At 48.3% G+C, this 13,455-nt stretch overlaps 1 pseudogene; it reads right to left on the reverse strand.

Moving 5' to 3' along the window:
• Nucleotides 1-2,575: 2,575 nt before the first annotated feature.
• LOC119398575 (uncharacterized) overlaps nt 2,576-13,455 on the reverse strand; it is a 172,514-nt pseudogene continuing 161,634 nt past the window's right edge.

Below are 13,455 nucleotides of genomic sequence, written 5' to 3' on the forward strand. Positions count from 1 at the left end.
CTCGGAGAAACTCCTTCAGTCATGAACAGAAATTATCATCATCATGAACCGGCACGCGCTTCCTTCGTCGTCTTCTTCCTCTTCGTCCTCTTCTTGATCTCCGGTTTCGCTTCCAGAACACGTGCGCCGATTCGAACGGCGTATGATGCAATAGCTCTGATGGGCGGTGAACGAGTAGAGGAGAAAAAAAGAGAGGTAGAAAGAAATAGAGAAATTCTTGGCGAGCCGGAACTCGAACCAGCGTACCCACGATCCGAAAGCGAGCGCCGTAACCACTCAGTTATCCAGGCACGCTAGTAGCATAGTATAGCAAGGGGGTGGGAAAGGGAAGTGAGGGCGACGAGGAGGGAAAGGAGGAGGGAAGAGAGTAAAGCACAGCATAACCTTGTATAGTGTAGTATAACAAAGGTATGGGAAAAGGAATTGAGTTTGAGTAGGAGAGAAACGAGAAGGGAACGCTTCCAGCTTTTCCTCAGTATTGCACCACTAGCGTGTAGCTGCCCCATTTTATTTTTGTACGATTTTAACAGAGCAACGCTCGTTCAGCTGTGCTAAATTCTTTTTAAAATCTAAAGATAGCACCTCCTGCTCAAGCATACAGTTTATGCGCAAGAACACATTGTTTTTTTTCGTAAACCCGTGGAATAGAATAACTAGGACCTTCGGGGCGTGAACTATATAGCACGTAGCCGGCCTCTCCGACGTCGGGACAGAGAGGCAGTTTCTGCGCGAAAATGACTTGCGGAATCCGTAACCTAGATCACTAATTGTTAAAAAAATGGTGTCGGCTGATTAATAAATCGTACTGCGACCTTCTCTATGGTGATGCACATATCTTTAGGAAGGTTCGTACTGTTAGGGTGTGCAATTGCGTAAGAAGAGAAGGCAGGCGCGATTCTTTATATAAAATAGTATTTACGACAAATTTAGGAAATAATATATTTCTTTCCATGGAGCGGGAGGCGCGCGCACTTCTTTCGTCTCTTCGCATTCCTGCGCTGTTGCTCTTGACCCATTACTATAGGTAGAATTATCCCGGCTTCCTCGAAAAAAAAAAAAAGAAATCATGACCTCGAGGCTTGAGATAAGCTGTAAGGACTGATTAAACTACACAACAATTTCGTCTCCCCACCTAACCCTTTGCTATCCACGGCCCGCTTCCCATCTCTTTGTATCCATTCCGATGTTCTGAGTGCCCATCTGTTATCTGCCCTTCTCCTGACATGACCTGCGCAGGTCCACTTCTTCCTCTTAATATCTACCGAGATATCGACTACCCGTATTTACTCTATGATCTACTCTTTTGCTTTCCTGTCTTTTAGAGGTCACCCCTATCATTTTTCGTTCCATTGCGCGCTGGCTAGTCCTTAGTGTCTTCCTTGGTGGGTTGAAGAACATTGGGAGAGGCCTTCGTTCTGCAGCGGACATAAGACAGGCTGATGATTAAGATAGATTTACCAGCGCAAAAAAGACGGGACATTTAGGAAGGACACACACTTAATTATGAACCAACTCGCCCAAGCAGCCGTTTTAGCAAGGCTGATGATGATGATAATACAACAACGTAGACAACGTAGACAAAACGGAACTACAAAAAAGAGTGAAACTTAATGTGGCACAGTCAGTGAAAAAAGAGGCACTCAAACTAAGACGAATGAAAATCCAAATAAGCTAGAAGTTCAGGGCATGGAATCTTGAAGGGCAATCTTGAAGACGCAGATCGCCGGTCAATTTTCGCATTTGATGAGGCTTGTAAGGATTTTTACCTTAATAAATAATACCCAGAAGACTACAGAAAGACGTGGGACTTGCCAATACACTCATGCAATCGATCACAGGCCTGGCTTTCTCTGCAAGACCCACCATGGTGGTTGTGGGAAGACAAATTCATTGAAATGTTACAGCGTATCACACGTAATGCGCCCTTTGCCTACGTGACTCGTGAATGCATCGTGCACCCCAGCACGTGTGAGGTATGTACACAACCAAACAAATCCGACAGACAATTAGGGTAAGGAAACATAGCAGAAATTAATTGTTTCCTTTAACTGCATGTAGTGTAGTAGTTATGGAGTAAGTTGAAATGAATTGAAGTGGACGAAAACTCGCCCTTTCCATCAGTTGGATACGAACACACAACCTTCGATAAAGCATCGGACGCGTAAGTGGAAGTATAGTGCCTAGAATATTCTAGGCACTATAGTGGAAGGTTTGGGTTTGGATCCCACTGTCACATTTTCTCGGGAGCGCTTGCGAGAGATGGAAATTGAGAGAAAGACTGGAGTCGGAGGTGGCACGGCAAACACACTTTATCTTAAACAACACGGCCAAACCTCACACAAAATTCACACACTCAACAAATACTTGCGAATAAAATTCGTCAAGCTAATTCTTTAGCTAATATCAGTCCCTGACTACTATAGCAGTCTGGCCACACTGGTCCTGCAGTAGAGTCCGAAGAGTAGCGTAATTACTTGTTGCACAGTCGGCGCGCCGTCAAAGTCGACCTCTTGTCGTCCATGTTGCGTCGTGCTCGCCGTCGATGCTCTTGCTCAGTTCCTGCGGCCGTCGCTGCTCAGCAGCAACTGGACGAACCACTTGATGCCGGTTTCCCGGTCGTCGTCATGGCCAACACGGAAGCGGACGGGTTAGGCCTAGCTGCCTCCTCGGTCCCTTGTTCCAAGTGCGTCTGTGGCCCATCTGACGACGTGGCACCCTGGGGTCTGCCTTGTAGGTCCGAGTCGTTCTGCCAGCGAAGGTGAAGCGTTGCAGGTGCTTCGGGAACCCGCTGTGACGAGAATGCTGCGAGTCCGTGGTAGCCCCGGTCGTAGCCGAGGACGACAGAGACTCTTAGTGCTGCATCTCCGGACCCGCCTCCCGGCGCTTTCTTCACCCGTGAGACGCTGGCTTCTTCGACCTGCTTCGAACGGTGTTCCACAGACAATCCCCGTTCTTTCTTGCTGGGTTTTTCTCCACTGCTCGGGTAGCGTGCCGCGAGCCCTCCTCCGGCCAATCGCGTGTGTCGACGTGGCGGAGGTGCTTACCCTCGAGGAATTTCCCACTTCTCGCGTCATCGAAACTTTCCGTCGTTGGGCGCGTGCCTCGTGCCCTTTACTCATGCACCTACCGACGAAAATGGTGGGTGTTCGCTAACTTTAATTCACTTCATATTACGCCGTAGGTACTAGACTGCAGTTAAATACAATTCATGTCCCCTCTGCTTTCCTTATTCTGTTGGATTCGTTTGGCTGTATCCAACAAAGAATCGAGTTCCTCGAAACAATTCCCCTTCTTGAGTTCACGTATACATCGTAAAATTTCGATGTTGAATAAAACTATTTTCATCCTGTCAACTAAATCAATCAATCAATCAATCAATCAATCAATCAATCAATCAATCAATCAATCAATCAATCAATCAATCAATCAATCAATCAATCAATCAATCAATCAATGTTTTCCTTCTGTTCTGAAAACCACGCCAGTATGCTCGTGAACCGAAGAAGAAGAAGAAGAAAGGAAACGCCATGGCGACGCAGGCTCCAAGTGCCGTTCCTGCAGGGCTTCCTTCCAGGTCGCCGGGCGATAAAGGCGCGACTGTTCCGGCCACGCCCTGCAACTCTCCGCATCAGGCCGCCCAGACTCCTGCAGAGCCTGCAGCTGATCCAGCGGTCGTCCCGCTCCATGGCACTCCGGGAATCGCCGTCCCGCCATCGAGCCCCGCAGTAGGAGCCCAAGATGACGGCGCCAGGCCGTCCATACACTGTGCTGAGCGGGCTCCAGGATGGAGGGGATCTGCGGACTCCAACAGGACGCGATTCAACGTCGTCTTGCTAGCCTCAGTGCTCCTCGTCTGGGCCGTGGTCAGTGTCGCGTTCGTGTTACGGACCAGCCACGCGATTCGCCGCGCCGCCTGGGAGCGCGCACGCAACGCCACCGCGTCCCTGCCGACGGCCCATCAGTGCTCGGCCGCCAACGCCACCTGCGCTACTACCAACACCACGACGACTTCAACCGCTGTATGGAAGCCGAGATCTTCCAACGACTCCACGAGCAGGCCAGGACGCCGGCGTCGCAGGATGACCGGCGGTCCCCGGCGCCCTCGTAGGCCAGCTGCATGGGACTCGGATGAAGTGCCGGACGGTGTGTGGATGTTGGTGGGAAAAGATGGGACATAACGTGTCTCACGCTATGGAATGTCGATGTGCCGACGCAAGCTTCAATATAAAGGTTGCTGCAGTACACTTTCACCTTGCTTAATGTTGTTACCGTCCATGTGCCGTGCAGTTATCTAGTGCTGAATCCACGGAGCAAGAATTCTTGAGGAGGCGAAACTGCGCTCGCTCGGGCGTCCTATTAAAGTCACGGAATCGGGCACTTTATCGGGCACAGCACTGACGCGCCCTCTGTCGTGAGAGTTCGCTAGCGGAGAGGGGAAAACGCGCGCCAGGCCAGTGAAAGAAACCCACGTGACTGGTATGGCAAATTGAGGCGCCATCCATGGACTGGGTCAGAGTTAAAAGCTGCGTTCCCTCTCTTTTCTCCCAACTCTCTCCAACCTCTGGCGGGATCAACTCCCTCTCCTCCGGGAGGCGCGCTTTCCGCCGCCTTGCTGGCGCCGCCGACTTTGGAAACCGTTAGCAAGTTCTGTGTCTGGCGTTGGTAAGGCGTGCGTTAGCCGGCGTCGCTCGTCCGTTTCATGGTGCTCGCTCGCTGTGTGCTTGTGCGACGCGACGTTTTACGACTCGCGCTGTTCGTGCATAGTGCTTCGTTGCTCGAATACTTCAAGAACAAGTCCCGGAATATATGTGCTGGCCCCCAAAAGAACGACAGGTGAGCGTGCCCTTTGAGTCGCGGTTTTCATTGTGAATTTGAATTCACGTCCATACCGAGTAGATGTTCTCTGCAGTGGGGCTACAGTTAATGTTTTCAAAAATAACTCATTTGAAAAGGGCACGATGCTGCGTTTAAATCGTTATACGAACAAGCAGCGGACATGAAGCCCATGCGACGTAACTATAGTTACAGGTTTACAACTCTCACAGAAGCGCGTGCTTGAGTGTGTGCTTTGGATTTCTCTCCGGCTAATTAGTGGCCATCGCCTATAACCACGTTTGTGAGACATTAGGTAGATGTATGAAAACTTTTGCTGCTCTGAGACGAACAAACGAGTTCACTTTTGCACGAGTCGACGGCGCTCTTTATCTGATTGGAACTTGTTCCTTTTCTCCAGGGTGGAAGCGTTTTTAAAGTATTCCGGAACGCCACACAGCTGATCGGTGCGCCCAGAGAAAAGCTGAATTGCAGCATTGGCGTATTTCAAGAAGAGATGCCATGAATCCTCCGATATCATCCGTTCATTTTCTCCGCGTTTATCATCACCAGTTTTATGAAAATCAACGTTTTTGGAAATGTAGTCAATAAAGTGCGGCCGATATTAGTTGTACTATATGTGAAGTTCATTTTGACATCTTTAAAATGATCTTTACATTATTATTCTATTTTTAGGTGTTTCAGCTGCTTTCATTGTTTTTGTATTGCAGTGCATGTTCAATTTTGTTAGTTATGATAATTTTGAGCAATATCGTGCGCATATATCAGAAGCTCTTCTGCATTTTTGTCAGTATAAAAATTGTGTTTTTTGATATGTGCCCTAGTGTTATGTTATTTTTTATCCCACTGTTCTTTAAGTTCTTAACTTTGCCGAGAACTTCGTGTTGTTTAGTAATCATGAAAACGTGTATGTTAATCTCCTGTTGATCACTTCTGTTAACCTACTGAGCCTGTATCGCACCACATTTGATGAAAATGTTTATTTTCGAAAACGAGGACAATAAAATGAGACCAAAGATATTTTCTGTTGTGAGTGCAATTCATTCTTTTGCGTTCTGGCACATGCTGCACGACTGCAGTATTTGCAGAATGCCTGATTGCAAATTGCGTGCATTCAAACGCACGGCGCAGCACGCGCAGCGGAGAGAGAGAGAGAACAACTTTATGAAATGCCTGCAGAGATGATGAGGCTCCCTCCACGCAGGGAGGACGAGCTTTCATCGCGACGCGGCCGTCAGTCTCGTGCGTTGTGCTCTTCGAGGCCTTGCTCCCGAGCTACTCCGCGGGTCCGAGAGGGCCGCGGCCCCCTTCCATGGGGCGCTGCCCCCCTTCTCCTCGGTTTCGCTCGGTCGCTGTCTCTCTAGAGCTGCCGAGACCTGCTGGACGGCCTTGAGTTGTGTGTCTTGATCGTAGATCCTCGTTGCAGCCTCTAGCTGCGGCGGGATCGTCGTCTTCTCACTAGCTTCTCTCGGATTTACTCTACAGTCCCAAAGGATGTGAGCCACGGTAGCTCTCTCCTTCACGCAGTCTACACACGTCACTGGCGTACACACTCGGACACACGTACTTAGCTAGCACCGGGGTGAGCAAGGACCCCGTCTGTAATTGTCTGTATAACACTGCCTTCCTCTGGGCAAGCCCCGGGTGAGGTGGCGGCATAGTCTGCCTGTTCCGTCTGTACCATTTGACTATTTTATTGAAAGTGGTCATCCTGTCATAATCATTGTACCGCGACCAACACTCCGAGTCGGCCGTGCTTGCAGCCGCGCGGTTGGTTAGTCCTCGCGCGGCCACATTGGCCGTCTCATTGTGGTTCGCGTTCCCACGTTCCGACACATCACTGCCCACGTGGGTCGGAAACCACTTGATCACTGCAGCACTTTTGCGTCCGATGTCTTCGACCTTGCGCAGTATGCGCGCGGCCTCACTACATACCCTACCCTTGGCGTAGTTCTTCACTGCCGTTCTAGAGTCACACAGCATTGTAGTGCATTCGGGGTCGGAGACGGCCAAGGCAATGGCCACCTCCTCCGCACTGTGCGCTTCTCGAGTCCGGACGCTCGCTGCGGTCTTCGTTGCACCCGTCGATGCTCCGACGACCACCGCCGCGTATGCGTCGCTGCTCCCTTGGTACTCTGCCGCGTCCACGTAGACGGCGCCTTCTTCTCTGGCGTGGAGGTCCACGAGAGCCCTGGCCCTTGCCAACCTCCGCTCCTTGTTGTGCTCGGGGTTCATGTTCTTCGGGATCGGGCAGACCCTGAGTTTTCTGTTGATGCTATCCGGTATAGGTACGTACGTCGTTCTGCTGCTCGCCTTCCCTCTGCTCGAGGCCAAGGTCCCGCAGTATCTGTCTCCCGGTTCTCGTTTCAGAGACGCTCGAGTTGCACCGTTCTCTGTGCCTCGGCTATTTTGTCCAGCGTGTTGTGGACTCCCAGAGCCATGAATTTTTTGGTGCTCGTGCTCCCGAGGAGACCGAGTGCCGCCTTATACACCATGCGTATGGTGGCGTCTATCTTGTTACGTTCACTCGGCCTCCAGTTGTGGAAGGCCGCCACGTACGTTATGTGGCTAACTGCAAAGGATTGAACGAGCCTAGTCAGGCTCTCCTCCTTCATTCCCGCTCTTCTGTTGGACACCCTCTTGATGAGCCTCATTGCCGCGGCCGCTTTACCCGCGAGCTTGTTCACCGTTGACTCGGTTTCGCTCGATGAGCAGCCCGAGCACTCGAATCCTCTCGACCTCCGGTATTACTTGTCCTCCCGCCGTCTTGATCGTTATCCTGGGACGCTCGCACTTGACTTCCACACGCTTTCTTTTCCTGCCCGCTCCTTTCGGTGGAATCACCAGCAGCTCTGCAAAAAAAAAAAGAAAAAAAAAGGAAAGCGCCCGGCGCACTGCACGGCGCAGCACGAGGACGAAGGGGTCATAAAAAAAAAGAAGTGGGAGAGGAAGCCCGCTCACGCCAAAAAAAAAGAAAAATGAAAAAAAAAACGGCGCGCGCGCGAGAGCTATTCGCGAATAATTTGAGTCAATACGCCACATAGCGGAGAGAGCGCGAACCAGCCTATTGAGGTCCATGCTATATCCATGCTACAGACAACACTCATTTTCGCACGTGCGGGAGCATTTGCGTCCGATGGCCTCGTCGTCAGCCGAGAATAAAAGAACTGCGAAGCAGTTTTGCTGCGTCCCGCAATGCACGTCGGCGAGGTGGAAAGATAGGACAGTGTCTTTTCATAAGTTTCCCTCTTTTCCGAGTGAACGGCGAAGAAGAGCGGCGTGGATAGCCAACCTACGCATCGGCAAAGAAGTGACTCCGACGATGATCGTTTGTTCACGGCACTTCACGAAAGGCGACTTCTTTTTTCCAGGTGAGTAGGCGTATTTCGCTGCGCTGCATATCCGTTACTCTACTCAAACGACATCAACTGTCTTATAGATAAAAAAGCTGGAATAAATGGGAACCGTTGCAGGGTTACTGTGAGCGTGCTTGCAGCGTGGCGTCGGAGCCTGTATTTTGTAGTGCTAGATATACTCACGCAGTCTGTGTTCTGAGGTCGGCGAAATAAAAGGCGTTCTGTACAAGCAACTGAGTTTATTCGCTCGTCGTTCGAGGGTCTAGCTGGGGTATGGCGAGCGGAATGAAGGGCGAATGGTCGGTCGTTGCCCTTCGAGACACTGCGGACATGCCGGCCCCATTCTGTTCCGTTATGTTCGCGGTGTCTGGAGGATACAGCATCCTGCGATCGCATCTGACTTTCGCCGATAGCGGCTGTGCGACACTGGTGTTCAAAGCTAGCTAGTGGCACGTGTGCTCGCAAGTGATAATTGCCCATGAATTGGATGGTGCAGGTGAAATGCGCGATACTGGTTAACACTTGAGAAAACCACTCTACGATATGCTTGGCAAAAGGATTCTGTGAAATGACAAGATGTTGTCAACGCATTTACGAACAAATGCTTGAGTGAAATAATATTGTTCAAGGTAACGTCGAAGCAAAAAAAAAAGAAAAAAAAACGCCCTGACAGTTCACATGTTAAAATTTATATCTTGATTGAAACGTTTACACAGAAAAGGATACCTAGAAAACGATTTTATTTCATAAATTTCAAGTGCAAGAGGAGGAGACTTAAAGGGACAGCTGTGCCGTCAGAAAACCTACCTAAGTCTTCAACGTACGACGAAAACAAAGCCATTCGGCTGAAAGACTTGGCCACCGGCAGGCAGCACAGACATGCCCAACGTTCAGCGAAGGTAAGTTTCACTCGTAGAAATGTGGCGTAAAAATAAAATTATGCGATGCTGTTTATTCCAGAATGAAGAAAGCCAGCAGTATGGGCATTCACTGTCAAATAAAATGAAAAGTGCCGACAACAGCATACCAGTAATTAGAGTTCTGGCTATCTGATGCCACTGCCACAACCATCATTCTTTTGAGCGTGTCTTGATTTTTTTTCAGGAAAGCTATGAACAGATGGATGTCAATGCAAATGAAGCTACCAATGCAATCACCCATGAAGATGCCGAATCGTGCATGGTAAGTTAGTTTTGTGGTTTTTGCCTGTACGGGGATCATGATTTGATCCATATTCATAGACAGGCTGCACACACACAGCACACACACGTTGCAGCTTCCTAATGTGCATGAGGTGGGTGGTCACCTTGGTAAAACTTGCCATCTCTAAGAGACAGTTGCTATATTATAATGAAAAGTCTGCTCGGATGATCAGGCATATGCACTTTGTTATCTTTATCTTTCTACAGGAATTTTCCAGAGGGCCTTCGGCACAACACATCAGTGAAGAGACTACAACGTTGTATTCTACACAAGAAAGAGAAGCTGTGGATGCCCTCATTGAACTAGCATCAGGGTTTCGCAACACCAAATCGGCAGCAGTGCAAGTTCAATCAGGAGAATTGGGCCATAAATTTATAGACACAGTTAACAACACAAACGTCAACACATTCACAGGCCTGTCATCAATCGAAATATTGACTGCTCTTGAAGGCTGTTTCACGAAAGTGCGACCTCTGTCTCAAAAGCACCATATGAAAAGCAAGGAAAGGGTTGTGCTCACACTTTTGAAGCTCAAGCACAACGTCTCAAATGCATTCTTGGCGCATTTGTTTAATTGCTCGCCACAGCAGTGTGGAAGCATCATTGCGGACACTATAAAGTGTTGGCTGGTATTCTTAAAGGAGTTGTGTGCCTGCCACCAAAAGAGGAGATTGTTGAACATATGCCGAAATCCTTCAGGAATTTTAGTAACGTCAGAGTGGTGGTTGACTGTACTGAAATTCCCGTAGGTCAGCCAAGCTGTCTCCGGTGTGCAATTCAGTCCTATTCTTATTATAGGAAAACTTTTACGGCTAAATACATGATTTCTGTGACACCAGCTGGGCTGATCGCTCATATCAGTGATGGTTATGGGGGAAGGGCATCAGATAAATCAATTTTTGAGCAGAGTGGGCTTATTAGCCTCTTGGATCCAATATCCGATGCAGTAATGGCTGATCGCGGCTTTTTGATCGACAGCATTTGTGCAGACCACCTTGTTGAACTCATCAGGCCACCATTAAAAAAAAAGCAAAAGCAGCTGTCCAAAGGCGATGCACTGCGCACACAAAAAATTGCGTCTGCCGGTGTACACGTTGAAAGAGTGATCCAGCGGCTCAAGCTTTTCAAGATACTAACCACCAGAGTTCCTTGGGGCATGATAGGACAGCTGGATGATATAATGGTGGTAGTCGCAGGAATTACTAACCTCTCACCGCCCATAATTGCAGAGCATAGATTTTTGTGAGGAAATGTCTACATACCCTGCATAAATGAAAAACCATTAGACATGGGTGTCGTTGGAGCCAACACTTCGACAGGTGGTCTTGTCTTTTTCGAGGCAGCAACCGCCTGCATTAGAGCGTTCTTGTGTATGCTTCATACACACTAAGGTAGGCGGTAGCTGCCTTGAAAAAGACAACACCACTTGTCGAAGTGTGTGCTCCAGCGACACTCCTTGTCCAATGATTTTTCATCTTGTCAAGCTTCCACCTTCCTTTGAGCTTCTGCCTTATCAACTATAGTGCATGCTATGGTCATTGTTTATGTACAGCGTATTCTGAATGTGACTGAATTAATAAACAGCATGCCTCAGTCAAGCGAGTTTCAAGTGTGATTTGCACCACCATAGGCCATATGACAATAAGCTGATAGAAAATATATGCTAGGGTGGACAACTGGGCGTGTTGGTATTGCATGATCCAAGGTAAAAGGTGCGAAGATGACGACGGACAAGAGAGAGACACACACAGGGTGTCACTTCCCGGAGTAAACATTGTTGGAAGTGGCGTCCTGTGTGTGCGTCTCTTTTCCATTGTCATCTTTGCACCTTTTACCTCAGATCAGAAAATAAATGTTACATCCATACAGGCAGAAATGCTGATATTTTGCATAGCAGTGATACACTTGGTGCAGTTGTGGCTACAGCATTGCTTTATTGAGTGTCACTTTCTAACTAACATTCAAGTATAGCAGCCAGACTGTGACAGCAGAATGACAAGCATCCATGTAGTAAAACTTGTACATTGGCACTTCTATTGAATCACACTTTGTTTCAAGGCGTTTCTTTCAAGTGCAAATCAAAGGTGTTGGCAGTGAACACTTTTAAGCAGGCACGTAGGCAAAGGAAGCCCCCCCCCCCCTCGAAATTCGTCCAGGCTTCGATATTTGTGGGCAACTTTTTTTTTCTTTTTGCCATGGAAAGACTTTCTTTCGAACAATTAGGCCTTGCCCCCCCCCCCCCCCCCGAAAAAACATCCTGGCTACGTGCCTGCTTTTAAGAGTACCTAAAATAGCAGACACCATACCATGTCACTCATCATTTCAAAAGCAACATAGATTGTTTTACGTCGTAGCACAATGGCGTAGCCGGGGGGGGGGGCACCCCCCCCCCGAAATTTTTTTTGCCTTGAAATAGAGCTCAAAATGACACTCGATCACATTTGCCTGCCCGACCCCCACTTCAGATCAAGGAGGTGCCCCCCTCCGAAAAAAATTTCTGGCTACACCCCTGTCGTAGCAGATACCAATCGCTGAGGGAGTGTTTTGTTCCTGTGGCCTCTTGCCCACTCAGCATTTTTCACATTTTTACAGCAAGCACACAATGCAACTACTAAATTGGTGCACTTGACTGCGCAGAGCACTTCTACTATCAGAAGTCCTCACAGCCATTCGCAGTAGAGGAGGCCGTGCTATTTGTCAACATATGCCGACATTTGGCACCATGTGCTTTTATGTCTGAGTGAATGTGAGGCAGCCACTGTTGCTGCCCAAAGACTCTATACTGACCGTATTCACCAAAATTTCTACCTGTTACACAGCATAACTTTTATATATACTGGCTGCTGCACTTGGGACCCACCCGTCACAGTTCTCAGTCTCATTCACGATCACTACCCATTTACATTTGCATGCTTCCATTCTGTGAAATGCAAAGCATTTTCTATCCATTTGCAAAAGAATTTAAGAACGCGATCACTGGACAACTGATAAGAAACATGACACAAAAGGGTACAATTCTTCCCCGATCACACTGCACAGCAGGCTGCAAGGAGCAGCAAAGGCCCTGGACTGGAAGTGCTGTATCAGGCGCCATGCCATTTTGATACCCACCTGCTCATTGCTATGTCTACCTACAACTACTACAAGCATGTACTTAGCCTTTCAGCCTGCGAAGCAGCTCTGGAATTATGTGTACCTTATACAAATCTACCATTAGATCCTTAAATGTTTGAAATGCATTGTCATCATACTGCACTGTTGTGCAGCAGAATTCCCTCTCACTGCAAAAAACAAAAAAATGGGCCTCTGGAGCCTTACAAATGCCCATCTGCACATTGAGCTGAGTTAAATATTCCAACTTGGGCCTTAACTGCTCAAAGTTACTGTATGAATTCTGAAGTCTTAGAGGACATTTGATCTCTAACAAAAGTTCCTTTCTTTGACAACAACAACATAAAAATAAAACTCGTGCATCAGGCGAACACCCAATGAATGGAATTTGCTCATACAGGATGAGCCCTGTCGGCTCAACTTTCACTTGATGCCCGAGAGCCTCTTGGTACCTTTCGTACATCAGGCGAGCACTATTCTCCTTTGAAATGCCCATCCGCATTGCTGCTGTGGCTACATTGCGGGGCCTAAAAATTTGGGCCATGAAAGGCTCAATGTCAACAGGGCCTTTCATTTTCAAAAGTGCTCTAGCCTTATTCATGCACAAATGTGCGATACTGGCAGTAACTAAGCCTTTGCGGTATTTGTGCCAGAATGGAGAATCTGCCTGCTTACGTGTGAGTGCTTTATTTTGTTTCTGGAACTCTCTGCACTGTATGCACTGCATATAAACACGAGCACATCTTCTGGTGCTTGGGTTTCAAGATCTCTGATCGTCTTCCTGAGCAGCTCCAGGAGTGGTGGAGGAACGCTTGAACTGCAGTTTTTTGCTGGAAAATCAAAGTAGGTTCTGTCAAAGCTCAATAGAACTTTCACTGTGGCTGAAGGCCACAAATGAACAGGCGATAAGCCCGATAAACATTACATGGCAAACAGCACCACACAACCACAT

This window comes from Rhipicephalus sanguineus, chromosome 7 (genome assembly GCF_013339695.2).
Source record: "Rhipicephalus sanguineus isolate Rsan-2018 chromosome 7, BIME_Rsan_1.4, whole genome shotgun sequence".
Lineage (NCBI taxonomy): Eukaryota > Metazoa > Arthropoda > Arachnida > Ixodida > Ixodidae > Rhipicephalus > Rhipicephalus sanguineus.